Genomic DNA, 19,858 nt, shown 5'->3' on the forward strand with positions numbered 1-19,858 from the left:
TAAGGCACCATAAAAATCTCCAGCAAGCATGCAAAGAATGAGGAAGTACCTTTGCAGCCCGAAAGACAGTTGCATATGTCAAGTAGGAAATTTAGGTACCGCTTATGTCAGGAGGTTAATTTACGGCACCATAAAAATCTCCAGCAAGCATGCAAAGAATGAGGAAGTACCTTTGCAGCCCGAAAGACAGTTGCATCTGTCAAGTAGGAAATTTAGGTATCGTTTATGTGGGGAGGCTAATTTACGGCACCATAAAAATCTCCAGCAAGGATGCAAAGAATGAGGAAGTACCTTTGCAGCCCGAAAGACAGTTGCATCTGTCAAGTAGGAAATTTAGGTACTGCTACTGCTTATGCAGGGAGGCTAATTTACGATGCCATAAAAATCTCCAGCAAGGATGCAAAGAATGAGGAAGTACTTCATCAGTGTCACAAATGGACGGCGAAGTGACAGCTCCCCTGGTGGCCAGAATACTCTCATGAAAAAGCTGGAATGTTAAATAGCCTCTGTGTGTCTGTCTAAATATATTGTGTGTCTATGGCACTGAATGTTTGCCATGTATATGTACATTGGAATCCACCCTGAGTCCCCTGTGGGGTGAGAAGTGTGGAATATAAATACTGTAAATAAATAAATAAATAAATAAATAAATAAATATTATTAGTATTAGTATTCCATAGATCAAGTCAATGACATATTAAAATACAATGTACATAATCATTTAAAAACACACAACCCAGGTAAACAGTTTAAAATAACATATACACTCATTATTGAAACAACCAATACATAATTTAAAATTCATGACTACAAAATCATAATGTACAAAGCATCAATCTAGGCCTGGCAGAAAAGACAAGTCTTTAGTACTGTTTTAAATTCAGGCAGTGTATTGAACTCTCAAATCTCTTTTGGCATGTCATTCCCCAATCAATTCCCTTCTGGATGACCACTGCCAACTGGGTCGACTGGAGTAAATACTCCTCAGAATACCTGAGTTTATGGAGCAGACTATATGGGAGGTGGCAATCTCATAGCTAACCTAGACCCAAACCATGTAGGGCTTTAAAGTTAGTAACTAACACACTTTGAACTTTGCACCAAAACTAGTTGGCTGCCAGTGGAGTGGTATCAATAAAGGTGCAATATAATCACTACTAGATGTATTTACATTGCTAAAAATGGGAGGATTTGAGATCATGACAATATATGAGAAGTTTATGACTTTTTGACTATGGGCTACTTCATTTGTTTTCTCCACTTTACACTTTTTGCAAGGCCCAATACAATATTAATAGTATCACTGTTAACTATGTGTTGCAAATCTCTTGGGAAGACAAATGGACAAATGTCAGCATATTAGTGATGAGGAGATATTGGAAAAATAGATATTTATTGATTTATGCATAAAATTGTATGTACTTTAAATGTATAGAAAAATCAGGCTTTCTCTCTCTGTATAGAAAGAATTCTGACAAGACAACCAAGCTATGTCCCAGGCACGGCAGGAGGGAGGAGAAGGGGGACCTGTTATCTATACATTCCAGGAGATAAGCCCGGCTAGCAACGGCCTGGTACATCTAGGTTCTAAGGAAAGAGCCAATGCCTCTTCAGCCTGACAACTCAAAGTGGGCCCCTTGATTGATGAAGCTATGCCGTCTCTTTAGAAACACAGACATGCTTTTGCATGTTAGAAGGTAGAATTTGATGCTAAGATGACGCAGGAATGAGATCAATGTATGTAGAAGCATGTTCTTTGTTTGCTTGAATCTGAAAACTATAAAAGGCAATCAGCCCCTTGATTGGGTGCTCTGGTTTGCTTTTGGGCGCTAGTCCACACCAGAGGCCCAGCTGGTAATAAACTCCGTGCTTTTTTAGACCTCCAGAACTCCCTTTGTCTCTTTTCCTGAAACCTTCTCCCTGTCATTTCACTAGAAGAAGGAAAGACCACCAGCATTGAAGCTATGGTCCTCCGCCATCAACTCTGCCGGATGCCCGATCACCGTCTCCCAAAGTAGTTGCTCTACTCCGAACTCAAGAACGGAAAACAGAATGTTGGTGGACAGGAAAAGAGATTTAAAGACGGGCTCAAAGCCAACCTTAAAAACTCTGGCATAGACACTGAGAACTGGGAAGCCCTGGCCCTTCAGCACTCCAGCTAGAGATCAGCTGTGACTAACAGTGCTGTAGAATTTGAAGAGGCATGAATGGAGGGTGAAAGAGAGAAGTGTGCCAAGAGGAAGGCGCATCAAACCAACTCTGACCAAGACAGTCTTCCACCGGAAACCAATGCCCTCACTGTGGGAGAAGATGCAGGTCAAGAATAGGGCTCCACAGTCACTTACGGACCCACCAGTACATTGATCTTGAAAGACTATCCTACTCAGACAACGAGGGATCACCTAAGTAAGTAAGTAAGTAAGCTATTTACCAAATTGCATTAATTCATTGTACTGTCACCGCTGGGCCTGTATCTGGTTGGCTTTGTAATAGGATGTGTAACCTTTGCCCAGCGGGAAGCCAAGGGGCCCAAGGAAAAGTTCTCAGGGGCTTCCTCTACAAAAGAATCTTCAGATGGCTTGAACAATACAACAAAGTCTTTTATTAATGAAATCAAACAGGAACTACAAGGCTTTCTTGATAGTCTATTGGTTCTCTCAATCTTGTCCACAGGGGACAGGCACTATCTTCAATAACTTTTCTTTAAAGGAACATTCCCCTTTTTAACTTCTCTCAGGCTGACTAAAATCCAACCCTGGATTTAGTCAGTTTTCTCCCAGGCTGACTAAAATCCAACCCAGAGCTGATGCGTGCTCTGCTACCGGGCTGAACTGCTTCTCGGACGCCGAGAGGACCTACCAGCAAGGCAGTGGATGTTCTCCAGCTGGAGTTCTTTAGTCTTTAAGGCTGTTTTCCCGGAGTTCTTAAAGCTGTTCTCCCCTGGATTGCTTAAGGCTGTGGGAATGCTTCCCTGGTGTTCTTTCCCTGGAGATTCTTAAAGGTTGAAGCCTTTGTACAGGGGAAGTTACACACATCCTATACTGAGACTAACTAACAAAATGGCTCACTTCCCTCCGAAGCCCAAAAAGGGGGCGGGACTAGGGAACCTAATAATAATTGACAAGCAATTGACCCAATAACTGCAAAGTAAGGAAAGCAATCTAACTGCAAAGGCATAGAACTTTAAAATACATGCAGCAATCAACAAATAGCAAGATAAGCTGGAGCTCCTAGTGCGGCTGTCCCAGAACATTCATCCTAGCTGAAATTCAGAGGAACAGAAGGGAAACTACCTGAGGGCTCTTCTACACTGCCATATAACACAGAATATAAAGTAAGATAATCTACATTATCTGTTTTGAACTGGATTATTTGAGTCTACACTGCCATATAATCCAGTTCAAGGCAGATAATCTGGATTTTATAAAGATGTACAGAAGGAGACTAAGACATCAGAGCCAGGAGCAAGAGATGCACCATTTAAAGGTAAGATTGCTCCAGACTCTAACATGGTTATTCATGGCCTTTTAATAAGGCTCTGCCCTCCACTCTTCTTTCATACTTCTTTTGTCCTCTTGGCAAGTTGCCCTGCCCATGACGTTGGCCATTACAGTGATGCAGCAGAACGTGACTGTCTGAGGGATACAGCATCAATCCTCTTGGAATGAACAGTTCTTCTTTCTGTGCTTTCTTTAACATTAATTAAACCCTCGTCTTTATCTGACTCATCAGTACCGCATTTCCAAATACATCAAACCTCTTTAAAGGAACAATCTCCAAAGAGAAGCACAGTAAAAATATTATTTTTAAAGTAGCTAGAACCCTTGGTTTGTTGTATTATTTATGCTACTTTGCAATTTCCCACCCATTCCAGCTGGCCTCTTCCATGTTTCTGGCTAACATCTAAGTGTTGCCAGTCTGTACGTCGCCCTGAGTCGCCTTTGGGCTAAAAAGGACGGGATAAAAGTGTGGCAAATAAATAAATAAGGGAACAAACTTGGCAAAGGTGAGGAACTAACCAGCTCCTATCTTATATCCAGGCTGGACAAAACCAAGGGCAGGTTCTACTCCTTTTTTTTTTTTTTAGCAAATATATGAATTTTCACTCTGCCATGAAAACTACCCAAAAAAGAAAATCCATGTGAGCAGAAACATCCAGCAGATGCAAGTAGGCAAGAAACTTGTCACCTATAGCTTCAGGCTTTCGGACAATAGATCTATGCAGCTTTTAGTGGGACAAGGACTGGAACGGCGACTCCGCCGTTGAGATTGTTTTATGGTTTTAATAATTCTTTGATACTTGGTGATGTACTGTGTTCAGAGGCAGCCCTAGGTAATTTTCAATGGTAAGGAAACAGTATTTTGGCGACCCCCCCCCCCAACCAATCATTGATATATATTTTCTGTTCGTCGTGGGAGTTCTGTGTGCCATATTTGGTTCAATTCCATCATTGGTGGAGTTCAGAATGCTCTTTGATTGTAGGTGAACTATACATCCCAGTATCTACAACTCACATATGTCAAGGTCTATTTTTCTCCAAGAGCGCCCCTGGCAAAATCAACTATACTGCAAATGCTTACTTTGCGTAATGGGTTGAGCCGCCCCTGCCAATAAGGCCTTCTCGTGGACCACCCTGAGGATTTCGGGGGGGGGGGGCTGATAGAGGGAGCTCATCCATGCTGTCCCCAGATTCGAACCTCTGACCTGTCGGTCTTCAATCCTGCTGGCACAAGGGTTTAACCCATTGCGCCACTGGGTAGAAGGTGGAGGAGTGTTGGGCCGATGGTTGTGCCCAAATCAAAATCTGGACTTTCAGTTAAAGTCCCTGAAGTCAGTATCAGGGATGCACATGGATGCATGGACTCTGGAAAAGTGTTTGCGCCCCCCCCCCCCCCCCCGGGAAAAAACCAAAACAAAACATGGTCAGTGCTGAGTTTAGATATTCAGGGCTCTTCACACAGTCATATAACCCAGAATATCAAAGCAGAAAATCTGGAGTGAACTGGATTATATGCCATATATTCCAGTTCAAAGAAGATAATGTTGGATTTTATTCAGCTGTGTGGAAGGGACCTCAGTCATGAAAACTCATACGGATCGAAACCCCTTCAGAAATTAATGGAAGTGCACTTACATGAGTAAGCAGCAAAAATTATTAAGACAACGATTGAATTTGAATCCTCCCAGGGATTAAAAAAGGCTACATATAATATCTTCCATGCTTGTGCATGTGGGAGGAAGATACACTGAACAGAAAGAGGGGATTATAACGAAATAGCAACCAAGATCCTTTGCTCAACTGCTGCCAGCTCACATCCCATCAGTGACTACGCAAAAGTGGTATGTTCTTTCTCCTAAATACATCAGCTTACACTTGTTTTCACTTACTTTATATCCACCATTTGAAAGACCATTTTTCCAGTTTAGCGAAAACCTTTTGGAACTCTTCACAATCTCTATTTTTTTTTGTCCCATCCTAAATTATTTATTGTGATTGGCAAATGTGACCATGTCACTAGAATTTTCCAATTCAGGGTTTGGCATTAGGAGATTCGCCACATCTCCAGCTTATATGCTTTACTTTTTCTTTTGAGAGGTATTATTAGCATCATCTTGTTATCTTCCAACAAGTCTCTTCCATGGCCTTTGCCTTTAAATAGTTGTAGTGGAAAGTTTTTATTGTGTAGTAAAAAAAACATACCATACACTTTGGCAGGAAAAACGAAATGCAAAGATACAGAATGGGGGACAATGCCTGGCTTGAGAGCAGTACGTGTGAAAAAGATCTTGGAGTGCTTGTGGACAACAAGTTAAACATGAGCCAACAATGTGATGTGGCGGCAAAAAAAAGCCAATGGGATTTTGGCCTGCATCAATAGGAGCATAGTGTCTAGATCTAGGGAAGTCATGCTACCCCTCTATTCTGCTTTGGTTAGACAACACCTGGAATATTGTGTCCAATTCTGGGCACCACAATTCAAGAGAGATATTGACAAACTGGAATGTGTCCAGAGGAGAGTGACTAAAATGATCAAGGGTCTGGAGAACAAGCCCTATGAGGAGCGGCTTAAGGAGCTGGACATGTTTAGCCTGAAGAAGAGAAGGCTGAGAGGGGATATGATAGCCATGTATAAATATGTGAGAGGAAGCCACAGGGAGGAGGGAGCAAGCTTGTTTTCTGCTTCCCTGGAGACTAGGACGCAGAACAATGGCTTCAAACTACAAGAGAGGAGATGGAAATCTGAACATGAGGAAGAACTTCCTGACTGTGAGAGCCGTTCAGCAGTGGAACTCTCTGCCCTAGAGTGTGGTGGAGGCTCCTTCTTTGGAAGCTTTTAAACAGAGGCTGGATGGCCATCTGTCAGGGGTGCTTTGAATGCAATATTCCTGCTTCTTGGCAGGGGGTTGGACTGGATGGCCCATGAGGTCTCTTCCAACTCTTTGATTCTATGATTCTATGATTCTATACCAGTAGAGAAAATTAATACGAACCTGTCAATACTGACTCCTGCTTCCTTTTAAAAAATTATCCAGGATATCTGGGTGGAGGTTAGTGCCTGCAGCACCCCAGGGAGCCCGAAACTGCATTCCTTTAAACCACGGATATGGAGACCCACGCGGTCTCAATATCCGCAGGTTAACCGATCCACTCCAAATCGGTGCCATCTTCTTCCTTGATGAATTCCAAGACTGCCATCTCACTTTCTGCTGAACAGACCCCTATGTTGCTCAGACCCCCCCCCCCCATGTGGGAAACGAAGGCTTTTTTTCATGGCCCATGGTCCCGCATGATAACGATGTTTGTAAACCTTTTTTTCTTGCATGTGTTGCCTCAAAGTGGCACCCCATGGTGCCCGCAAACTCCAGAAAAGAACCCCTGATGTGTCACCCCCATGACCCAGGTCAGCATCAGGCCAATTTGATGATTTTTATGAATTGGACCTCCTTTTTATGAATGAACCTCCTGTTTTATGAATGGACTTTGGCTGCTCACTGCTCATAGGGACCTTTGTCAACTTTTGTGGAGTCTGGGTGACCAGGACAGAGCTTTTCCCCACCATGCATGTTTCCCCTGTTCTCCCCCAGAACACCAGGCTCTTATGGAATAGAATGTGAAGACCTTATAGAAGAGCTACTCTGCTGCCTCATTCAACTAATTGTTCAGATCCCTCTTTTGGAGGAGGGGGAATGTCTGAATGGCTATCACATAACTCAAAACAACAGAGAGGAAACAATCAGGCACATCTAATCACCTTTCAACAGAAGATTGCCCCAGGCACTAACAAGCCACACCAAACAATTGACGAGCCATCAAATTCTAATCAAGGTGGTCAGTTGAAATATTCACGTCTAGCTCCAACAGACAAGACTTCTTTGTCCCACCCTGGTCATTCCACAGATATATAAACCCATTTTCCTAGTTCCAACAGACCTCACAACCTCTGAGTTGCTGGCTGTTTTTATAGTCTAAAATATAAAACAGAAAGATAGCACACAGCTACAGAATAAACAAAAATTGATAGCAAAAATAACTTTGTAGTCACAAGGGTCCAGTCCAATGGTTTAATGCCGAGAGTTCAATAAACAAAGTCCAGGGATCAAAAGTCCATACCGTAGTCAAAAGCCAGTCCAAAGGTTCCAAGATTACAGGAGATAGGTCAGGATACCAAAAATCCAACAGACCTGGAGGAAAAACCACCAGCATTCACCACCAAAATGCAACAGATATTTTTCTCCCAAAAATCAGTCTCAAAGTTAGCTCCTTAAATCCAGTAACATCCAGCTGCAACCCATCTCCAGCACACCTCCACCCTTAAATGCTTTTACCTGTAAACTATTACTTACAAACTACTCAGCCCTTTAGAACCAAGACTTACATTAACCCTGCCTTCACCAACGGCCAGGTCTACCACCACCAACCATCATCAACTGTGGAACATATGACAGTTGCACATCTCCCATCAATTCAAGCCACTCTTTCAACACAAACTCTACTTCTCTAAGTAGTGAAATCAGCTTCCAAGGCAAAAAAGACAGGGCTGTTTGTTATTTTCTTTGTTTTCTGTGAGTTGCCGAAGAAGACACTAGAAATCCCATACCTTCCTTCCTATACTTCCCTAACTGGTGAAATCCGCTCAAAAGGCCCCAAAAGCTCTCAGGGCTGTTTGTTTTTTTCTTTGTATGCTGTGAGTTGCCTAAGAAGACACTAGAAATCCCATACTGTTTTTCGCATATTGTGCAAATTAACAAAGCAATTCGGAAATTTCGGAAAGTTCCATTTTTTTCGGAAAAAATCGGAATTCAATTCCGAATCGAACCACCATCCGAAAGGATTTTTGAACCATTTTTTAACATCAACCAAGTCTAGTAATTAGCTTGCTGTTTAAAAGCAGTGGTCAAACTTTGTCTTGTTATCTAAGTCTGGCCACTGATTTTAAACAGCAAGCTGACAAGGAGCAGTTCATATCGAACAAATTATAGCACATGGGGAACAATCTGGCAGAATTGCAATCAACATTTAATAGTATCTAGTGGGCAATAAACAATATCTGACAAACTGTTTGAGACAGAATTTAATAAACGTTTTATTCATTTGTTTAAGTGTAGCCAGGTGAATGTTATGTGAAAGTTGGGTGCTCAGTTTAAATGTACATCGAAATCCAAATTTAAAAACACAATCAGCTTCAACATTTGGTAAAATTTCAGTTCAGACTGAGGAAGCTGCCTCCAATAGCCTGAGTACTTGAGTATGGCAAATCTATCTATCTATCTATCTATCTATCTATCTATCTATCTATCTATCTATCTATGTTTGTATGTGGAGGGCGGAAGGGCGGAAGTGTATGTGGCAGCTTTCTGATTGGCTGCTACTTTCACAGGCCACTGTGACCAACACGGGTGAGCACCTCAACCAAACTTGGCACACATAACCCCCATGAAACCCTTTATGTCCTGGTGCAGTTTGCGGGACGTGGACCATGGATTATGGGATCTGTAGTACTTTCAAACTGTGTGGTTCCCAGAGACCACTGTGTCCCCCAACAAAAACCAATAAAGACCAAACTTGGCACACTGAGCCCCCATGACCCACTCTACATCCTACTGTGGTTTGGAGGAGGGCAGATCATGGATGATGGGACTTGAAGTACCTCGCTTTCTGAGACCACCACGATCCTCATCCAATGACTGAACAAGACCAAACTTGGCACACATAGCCCCCATGACCCACTCTACATCCTGGTGCAGTTTGGAGGAGGATGGACCAAGGATGATGGGACTTGAAGTACCTTCACTCACTTCCCGAGACCGCTGCGACCCTAATCCAATGACTGATCAAGACCAAACTTGGCACACAGAGCCCCCATGACCCATTCTACATCCTGGTGCAGTTTCGAGGAGGCTAGACCATGGACGATGGGACTCGCAGTACCTTCACTAACTCCCTGAGAGCACTGCGAGCCACATAAATAACTGATAAAGACCAACCTTGACACACAATGCCTTCCTCAAATAACCCAGGCAGCGCCGGGTCCCCAAGCTAGTATTTTATAAAAGGAAGATTTCATTTATTCCCCTGTTGAAATAAAGTATGGCTAATTAGATCCGCTGTAAAGTCACTTTTGCTTTTTGGCTGTCTCACAGATCAGACCTTGCCAGAGAGTAACATCCAAGCACTATAAGAAGATTTTGTATTACTACCACTTGATTCTTAAAAAGATCTTGGAATGAGAACTCCTGAACTCCATAAGGGAAATGGTGAGATATTAAGCTAATCAAACAAGAATATTTCAATTTAATAGATGTTTCTTAAGGTATTATGCACCCCATGAGGTTTTAATTGTCCAACCTGACAGTGCTCAGCAGACAATTATATTTTATTTCTATCATACTGCCCCTTAACTTTATTAATTTGCAGCAAAGCAATTCCCATCCATAGAATTCAAAACCTTCGTAAGGGTTGCATAAAGATAATAATTCTTATTTAGAGTCCTACCATTAGAGCAAAGCAATAACCTTGGGAAGCAGATGCTGAATGACAAGGTCTTCTTGAGCCCCACTTCTATTTTCCAATTGGAGAACAGAATTTGCTGCAGGGCCTTGGAACCCACGCGATCTCTTCGATCATCAGGAGATGCCCTGCTCTCGCTCCCGCCCCCTTCGCAGGCGTGATTGGTGGGGACGAGGGAGAGGGCCTTCTCTATGGTGGCCCCCCGACTATGGAACTCACTTCCCAAGGATATCAGGCAAGCCCCCACATTGGCAGTCAGGAGGAGCCTGAAAACGTGGCTGTTCCAGTGTGCCTTCCCTGAATAAAGGAAACAATTCCCTGCAAAATGTCCTCAGAAGCACTTTAACTACAAGTTTGGGATAGATACAAAGATAGATTTTATAGAAAGACTCCCCTCTGGTTTTCGCCCAACGAAGCGCAACACCTGAGAGACCTACCCAGAGAAAAATGGCTTACGTATGCCCAACTTCTGAAAAAAAGTTTCCGAGAGACAAAATTAAAATCCCAGGAAGAACTTAAACAAATTGATAAAACCATTTCATGGTTTCAATATCAACAAATATTAGAGAATTTCAAAATTGATGCTAAAATGGGATTTCAGATACAAGAAACATTCTGGGATAAGATAATAAAAACAGAAACCAAGCTGATTAAAAGATCATATCAACAATTATTAACATGGGCAACAGAAACAGAACAGGTCAAGCGGAATATGATCCAGTGGTCTAGAGATATAGGAAGATCGATAAACATGTCAGAATGGGAGGAAGTCTGGCGCCAAAAAATCAAATACACTTATGCATCCGAGATGAAAGAAAATTGGTATAAATCATTCTACAGATGGTATTTCACACCTGACAAAATAGCCAAGTTTAGTAAAGGGAAAGTCAAGGATACATGCTGGAAATGTGGGAAGCATAAAGGAAATTACATCCACATGTGGTGGAAATGCAGAAAAATAAAAGCTTTCTGGCACGAGACCAATAAAACAATAGAGCTAATATTAGGGGAAAAAATAAAATTTAAACCAGAAGCAATGTTATTGGGAATCACAGACCCTTTCCAAGACAAAAATTCGGACAAACTGTTCTTTTACTTTACTACAGCTGCTAGAACAGTGTTAGCCAGGGTCTGGAAATCTATAGAAATCCCCACAGTGGATCAGTGGTTGCTAAAAGTATGGGATATAATGAACATGGACATACTAACTCATAAAATATCTCAGAATATATCAAAACCGTCTAGAACCAATTGGACAAACTTCATAGAATTCATAAAAAAATTAAACAACGAAATTTATATCAGTGCTAAATAGTAAAGGACCTCAAAGGAGTATCATTAATAAACCGACGAATGATTGATAAACAGAACAATTTATTTATTTATTTATTTATTTGCTGCATTTATTAACCGCCGCTCTCAGCCCTGGGGCGACTCGCGGCGGTGTACAACACATAAAAGACAATTTACAGTGAGCCAACATGACAGAAAACAACATATCACTACTACACAAACATCTAATTACACTAAAAAATCCGCTTCGTCTTATAGTAGAATCATAATCAGTCTCGTGGTCATATTCCGTTCCAGTTGTCATTTCCAGTTGCTGTAGCACTTAATTGAATGCCTTCTCGAATAGCCATGTCTTCAGGCTCTTACGGAAGGACATAAGGGAGGGCGCCTGTCTGATGTCACCAGGGAGGGCGTTCCACAGCCGGGGGGCCACCACCGAGAAGGCCCTCTCTCTCGTCCCCGCCAGACGTGCCTGTGAGGCAGGCGGGATCGAGAGAAGGGCCTCCCCGGACGATCTTAAGGTCCTCGTAGGCTCATAGGCCGAGATGCGGTCCGAAAGGTATTTTCGGCCGGAACCGTTTAGGGCTTTGTAGGATAACACCAGCACCTTAAATTGGGCCCGGTAGCAGATCGGCAGCCAGTGGAGCTGGAACAACAAGGGCGTTGTGTGCTCCCTGCGTCCCGCTCCAGTTAGTAACATGGCTGCCGCGCGCTGGACTAGCTGAAGCTTCCGGGCCGTCTTCAAGGGCAGCCCCACGTAGAGAGCGTTGCAGTAGTCAAGGCGGGACAAGGTATTGTCCATTCCTAAATTACCTGCCCAGAATTTCCTGGAAGTACTTTTAACATCACTTGGGGTCACATGCAAGGTGGTGGGTAGGGATAGAGTCAAGGTCCACAAATCACCTCCCCCCTCCCCCTCTCCCCCTACAGTGTAATCCCTGGTATCAAAGCATTGTATTGCTAATCTTACCAATAATCATTGGTCCCATCTCTTTTTGTACATTCAACTCCCCTTCCCCTTTCCCTTCTCTTCTGCTGTTCTCTTTTTTCTTCTTTCTCTTTCTTTCAGCTCCTCAATGAGCAATATATTCTAAATAAAAAATACAATATATACAGAAGCACTTTAACTACCCATTGGGTTGCTCTCCCTACATTTCTTTTTAAACCCTCCTACTAGATACATCCTACCTCTGTTCATGCCCAGCGTTTATTTTTTAAATTTTAACTAATACATCTGGCCCTGCCATAGGTTTTTAAATTGCTGCGTGTTATTGTCTATATGTAAGTTATATTATTTGTATTATTTGCTTATTGCTTTGTTGTTTTTACTGATGTGTTGTTGGGCTTGGCCTCATGTAAGCCGCTCCGAGCTCCCTTGGGGAGATGGTGGTGGGGTATAAATAAAGTTTTATTATTATTATTATTATTATTATTATTATTTTACTGACACAAAAGCACAGTATGTCACAGCAAACGAGATCTATATGCTGGATTTCGTATCACAAAATCACAAGTCGAACACTTCTCAAGCGTCTAGGACTGTGTGATGTATTTTCGAATGATGCCCGCAGATCCAAGTAAGGTGGCCTTTTGCAATTGACAGATCGTGATTTTGTCGATGTTTATTGTTTCCAAATGGCGGCTGAGATCTTTTGCTACAGCACCCAGTGCGCCAATGACCACTGGGGCCACCTGTGCTGGTTTATGCCAGAGCCTTTGTAGTTCGACTTTGAGGTCTTGATAGCAGCTGAGTTTTTCCTGTTGTTTTTCCTCAATACAACTGTCACCCAATATGGCAATATCAATAATCCAGACTTTTTTCTTTTCCACAATCGTGATGTCTGGTGTATTGTGTTCTAAAACTTTGTCAGTCTGGATTCGAAAGTCCCACAGTACTTTTGCGTATTCATTTTCCATGACCTTTGCAGATTTATGATAATGATGATGATGATGATGATGATATCATACGAAAGCTGACTGGCACAACCTGGGGATCACAACCAGATACAGTGAAGACATCTGCCCTTGCGCTATGCTACTCTGCTGCTGAGTATGCATGCCCAGTGTGGAACACATCTCACCACACTAAAGCAGTGGATGTGGCTCTTAATGAGACATGCCGCATTATCACAGGGTGCCTGCGCCCTACACCACTGGAAAAATTACACTGTCTAGCCGGTATTGCACCACCTGACATCCGCCGGGAAGTAGCAGCCAATAGTGAAAGGACCAAGGCAGAGACATCTCCAGCCCATCCCCTGTTTGGGTATCAGCCAGCACGTCAACGACTTAAATCTAGAAATAGTTTTCTAAGATCTACAGAGACACTCACTGGAACACCTCAGCAAGTGAGAGTCCAAAAGTGGCAGGCCCAAACCCAGAACCTCAACCAATGGCTGATACCCAATGAGAGACTCCCCCCTGGGCACACAGAGGACTGGGCGACCTGGAAGGCACTGAACAGACTGCGCTCTGGCACCACGAGATGCAGAGCCAACCTTCAGAAATGGGGCTACAAAGTGGAATCCTCGACATGCGAGTGTGGAGAGGAGCAAACCACTGACCACCTGCTGCAATGCACCCTGAGCCCTGCCACATGCACAAGGGAGGACCTTCTTGCAGCAACACCAGAGGCACTCCAAGTGGCCAGATACTGGTCAAAGGACATTTAATCAACTCTCATACTCACAAATTTTGTAATCTGCTTGTTTGCTTTGTTTTGTTAGAAATGTAATATAATTTGACTGGTTGTTCTGACACGACAAATAAATAAATATGATGATGATGATGATGATGATTATTATTATTATTTAGGAAACAAATGAAAATTCACAGAAGGTGCTGTTTTCATCTCTTTATGTAATTTCGTAAATATCGAAAATTTGAAATCTGAAATTTCAGAAATCCTTTCAGATTAGAAACGTGGGCACCCCCTAGATACGAAACGAGTTTAGAACCAAATTTTTTCTTGATCAACCAAGCCTATATTTGTTATGTGTCTATGGCATTGAATGTTTGCCATGTATATGTACATTGCAATCTGCCCTGAGTCCCCTGCAGGGTGAGAAGGGTGGAATATAAATACTGTAAATGAATAATAAATAAAATGCAATAATCATTGTATTTAGATTATCTTGATGGGTATTTCTTCTGGGTCGTTGTAGGTTTTTTCGGGCTATATGGCCATGTTCTAAAGAGTATTTCTTGATGGGTATGGGGAGCCCCTGGTGGCGCAGTGGGTTAAACTCCTGTGCCGGCAGGACTGACGACCAATAGGTCGCAGGTTCGAATGCGGGGAGAGGCGGATGAGCTCCCTCTATCAGCTCCAGCTCCTCATGTGGGGACATGAGAGAAGCCTCCCACAAGGATGATAAAAACATCAAATCATCCGGGCATCCCCTGGGCAACGTCCTTGCAGACGGCCAATTCTCTCACACCAGAAGCAACTTGCAGTTCCTCAAGTCGCTCCTGACACGACCAAAAAAAAGATGGGTATTTCTTCTTCTGGGTTATACTCTCACACTACTACTGTTATTATCTATTGCTACATTAATTATATGGTTAGGTTTTGGTTTAGTTTTATTTCATCTAGCAGAAGATGCAGGCACAACACACCTATTTTTCATCACACTTTGCTGATTTAACTTTATTAACCACACAATCCTATGAAGTAAGTTCCATTGAGTTCAATGGGAATATTAGAGAGGAATGTTATGTGAATTGCTGGAACACTGCCCCTGGACTGTGCCAAGTTTTTGAGATTGCCATTTTCACAAAGTAATGACATTTCTTGTATCTTTTCCTCTCTCCTTTTCTCTCAGTCTGGCAAAGTGGGTATAAAAATTTAATCAACACCCTTAACTCTTAGCAGATGTATTACAAGTATGTGTGTGTGTCACACATGAATACACACACAACTAGAACTTATTTCTCGTGTCAGGGCAGCCAGTCAAATATATTACATTTCTAACAGAACAAAGCAAACAAACAGAGAGAATACAAAACGTGTGAGTTTGGTAGTTGATTAAATGTCCTTTGACCAGTAGCTGGCCACTTAGAGTGCCTCTGGTGTTGCTGCAAGAAGGTTCTCCATGTTGCATATGGCGGGGCTCAGGGTGCATTGCAGCAGGTGGTCTGTAGTTTGCTCTTCTCCGCACTCGCATGTCGAAGATTCCACTTTGTACCCCCATTTCTGAAGGTTGGCTCTGCATCTCGTGGTGCCAGAGCGCAGACTGTTCAGCGCCTTCCAAGTCGCCCAGTCTTCTGTGTGCCCAGGGGGGAGTCTCTCATTTGGTATCAGCCATTGGTTGAGGTTCTGGGTTTGAGCCTGCCACTTTTGAACTGTCGCTTGCTGAGGTTTTCCAGCGAGTGTCTCTGTAGATCTTAGAAAACTATTTCTAGATTATATTGTTGACGTGCTGGCTGATACCGAAACAGGGGATGAGCTGGAGATGTCTCTGCCTTGGTCCTTTCACTATTGGCTGCTACTTCCCGTCAGATGAAGGTGGTGCGATACCGGCTGGACAGTGTAATTTCTCCAGTGGTGTAGGGCGCAGACATCCCGTGATAATGCGGCATGTCTCATTAAGAGCCACATCCACTGTTTTAATGTGGTGAGATGTGGGCATGCATACTCAGCAGCGGAGTAGCACAGCGCAAGGGCAGATGTCTTCACTGTATCTGGTTGTGATCCCCAGGTTGTGCCAGTCAGCTTTCGTATGATATTGTTTCTGGCACCCACTTTTTGCTTGATGTTCAGGCAATGCTTCTTGTAGGTAAGAGCATGATCCAGAGTGACTCCGAGGTATTTGGGTGCGCTGCAATGCTCCAGTGGGATTCCTTCCCAGGTGATCTTTAGAGCTCGGGATGCTTCTCTGTTCTTGAGATGAAAGGCACATGTCTGTGTTTTAGGTGGGTTGGAGATCAGCTGGTTTTCCCTGTAATAGGTAGTAAGAGCACCCAGAGCTTCGGAAAGCTTCTGTTCTACCAACCAGAAGCAACCAACTAGAACTAAAATCCATCTTTGATTTCCTTTCTGGCTATATCTTTGCATTTTTAGCCATTGGAGCTCAACAGCAGAAATGCCCAAAATATTTAATTATTTCAGTGCTGATTCTCCCAGTGACAGTTGGAGGCAGACCCAAGAAAGCCAAGGGTGAAGTGAGGGAGAAGAATGACAATATCGGAAGCACAAACTTATTCATGTTGAGTGATCCCAAAGAAAATAATAATTAACAGGTCTTACTTACACATCTGTCTTTCTCATAATGCTTGGATGCATTGTGAATTGAATGTTGTCTTTCTCAGAGTTACACACAGTTGTGGCTAAAATGCAGCCTTCTAAATCAGTGGTTCCCAACCTTTGGTCTCCCAGATATTTTGGACTTCAGCTCCCACAATTCCCAGAAACTGGGAATTTCTGGGAGTTGATGTCCAAAAAAATCAGGAGGATCAAATGTTGGGAACCACTTCTCTAGATGTTTTAAACTGCAGCAAACCGCACTCATAACCACCAGCTATACTAACTAGAGCTAATGCAGTCACAATCTAGGAACATCCAAGTGGTGGTACTTTGCCCATGCTTTCTAACCAGAATTACCATTCCAAGGGGAAATAGTTATTTATTTCTTCAAAGGCATGTACTTATCACCTCTCAACCCACCACAGCACTTAGGCACATAAGAGGTCTTGAGGTGGATGCAAGGTTAAATGAAGAGCTTCTAGCTAGAGGCCCATTTTGCAAATGAGCTGAAACGGTGGGAGTTCACTAAGAGAAAAGAAGCAATAACAGGGTTGTTGTAGGTTTTTTCGGGCTATATGGCCATGTTCTAGAGGCATTTTCTCGTAACGTTTCGCCTGCATCTATGGCAAGCATCCTCAGAGGTTGTGAGGTCACATCCTCAGAGGTTGTGAGGTCACATCTTCAGAGGATGCTTGCCATAGATGCAGGCGAAACGTCAGGAGAGAATACCTCTAGAACATGACCATATAGCCCGAAAAAACCTACAACAACCCAGTGATTCCAGCCATGAAAGCCTTTGACAATACATTGAAGCAATAACAGCTAAAAGGTTTTCTTAATGGGATGCTCTTCTGCCAGTATGTTCCCTAGTCCCCCCAAAAAACAATGCTGGCTATTGTGAAGGGCAGGAGTGCCACATCCCTGTCAATGCCACCCTTATCCATTCTTCACCTCCCTACAGAGAGTTTTCACTCCTAAACTCAACCAGCTTCTCATGCACACAAAGAACACTCCATTTTAACTAGGACAACACCCCCTAAGGACCTCATCAAACAGGCCCATGGATTCACTCCTGGTTTCTGGAGTGGAGAAGCCTCAGCTCCATGCCCCGCATCATCTGCCTTACCTTGTTGCCATCCAGCTTCTTTTGCGGGGAAGGAAACATGTGAAGGCTCCCATGTTCAATGTATTGTCGAAGGCTTTCATGGCTGGAATCACTAAGTTCTTGTGGGTTTTTTCGGGCTATATGGCCATGTTCTAGAGGCATTTCTCCTGACATTTCGCCTACATCTATGGCAAGCATCCTCAGAGGTGAGGTCTGTTGGAACTGGGAAAAGGGGGTTTATATATCTGTGGAATGACCAGGGTGAGACAAAGGACTTTTGTCAGTTGGGCTAGGTGTGAATATTTCAACTGACCACTTAGATTAGCATACAATGGGCTGACTGTGCCTGGAGCAAACTCTTCTTGAAAGATAATAAGATGTCCCTGCCTGTTTCCTCTCTGCTGTTTTTGCTGTTGCAATTTTAGAATTTTTTAATATTGGTAGCCAGATCTTGTTCATTTTCATGGTTTCCTCCTTTCTGCTGAAATTGTCCACATGTTTGTGTATTTCAATGGCTTCTCTGTGTAGTCTGACATGGTGGTTGTGAGAGTGGTCCAGCATTTTTGTGTTCTCAAATAAAATGTTGGGTCATCAGGTTGTTCTCAAATGTTGGGTCATCATCCAGGTTGGGTCATCAGGTGCTCTGCTATGGCTGATTTCTCTGGCTGAAGTAGTCTGCAGTGCCTTTCATGTTCCTTGATTCTTGTTTAGGCAATGCTGCGTTTGGTGGTCCCTATGTAGACTTGTCCACAGCTGCATGGTACACGGTGGACTCCTGCAGAGGTGAGAGGATCCCTCTTGTCCTTTGCTGAACGTAGCATTTGTTGGATTTTCTTAGTAGGTCTGTAGGTGGTTCGTATGTTGTGTTTCCTCATCTTGCCATACATCAAGGGAACCACTGACTGCATAGGGAAGATATATAAACCCCCCTTTCCCAGTTCCAACAGACCTCACCTCTGAGGATGCTTGCCATAGATGCAGGCGAAATGTCAGGAGAAATGCCTCTAGAACATTGCCATATAGCCCGAAAAAAACCCACAAGAACTTATTGGCTCCCATGTTGTTGTGGTGGTGGTGTATGATGCTTCCTCTCCTTTTTCAGCACTGAGCCTGATTGGAAGTATCTGTACATTATGTGAAGGGCTCTATGCTGAAAATGGAGGGGAAGCAGTGTACGATGGGCAAATCGTCCTGTCTGATGAGATAGAAAGTCCTCCATGTAGATCAGGGGTGTCAAATGCATTTTCACAGAGGGCCCCTTATGGCTGCCTTCAAAGGGCTGTTTGTAATTGTAAGACTGCATAAATATAACATACTAGCCGTCCCCTGCCAGACGTTGCTGTGGCCCAGTCTGTGTAAAGGAGATTTAAAGATGGGCTCAAAGCGAACCTTAAAAACTCTGGCATAGACACTGAGAACTGGGAAGCCCTGGCCCTTGAGCGCTCCAGCTGGAGGTCAGCTGTAAAATTTGAAGAGGCACAAATGGAGGGTGAAAGAGAGAAATGTGCCAAGAGGAAGGCGTGTCAAGCCAACCCCTACCGGGACCGCCTTCCACCTGGAAACTGATGCCCTCACTGCAGGAGAACATGCAGGTCAAGAATAGGGCTCCACAGTCAACTACGCACCCACTGCTAGGACACCAACCTTGGAGGACCATCATCCTCGGACTACGAGGGATCACCTAAGTAAGTAAGTCCCTGTAGACAAGGTATGAACACCCAAACCCATAGGATGATGATGGTGATGATTATTATTTTTTTATTTTTTATTTTTTTATTTGTTTATTTTTTTAAAGATGTCCTACAAAATTTTGTTTTCAACTGTAGGATTTGCTTGAAAGCTAGGCTTTAACTTCCGTACCATCACTCCTATGAATGCCACAGAGCTGTTCTGAAATTCCTTTGGAAAGCAGTAATAATCTATACTTCTAAGCTAGCTAGTCTTTGTTCTGTGAAATAAAAGCCACCAATTTCTTTATCAAGCAATTTTTCAAAAGAGAATGTACTCATTGTAACCCATTGTGGAGTGGATTGGTACCAGAAACAGATAGCTGTAATGAAGTATAAGCTTAAGTGATCAAATTAAATCTGCCTGACTAATGGGAGCCCCCGGTGGCTGCTGAGCTTGTTGACCGAAAGGCCACAGGTTCGATTCCAGGGAGTGGCGTGAGCTTCCGCTGTCAGCTCTAGCTTCTGCCAACCTAACAGT

General features: G+C 43.2%; 1 protein-coding gene across 7 annotated transcripts in view; it reads right to left on the reverse strand.

The window, feature by feature from the left end:
• CACNA1E (calcium voltage-gated channel subunit alpha1 E) overlaps positions 1–19,858 on the reverse strand; it is a 575,426-nt gene that overhangs the window by 261,963 nt on the left and 293,605 nt on the right. The window lies entirely within an intron of this gene.

This window comes from Anolis sagrei, chromosome 4, assembly GCF_037176765.1.
Source record: "Anolis sagrei isolate rAnoSag1 chromosome 4, rAnoSag1.mat, whole genome shotgun sequence".
NCBI classification, from domain to species: domain Eukaryota; kingdom Metazoa; phylum Chordata; class Lepidosauria; order Squamata; family Dactyloidae; genus Anolis; species Anolis sagrei.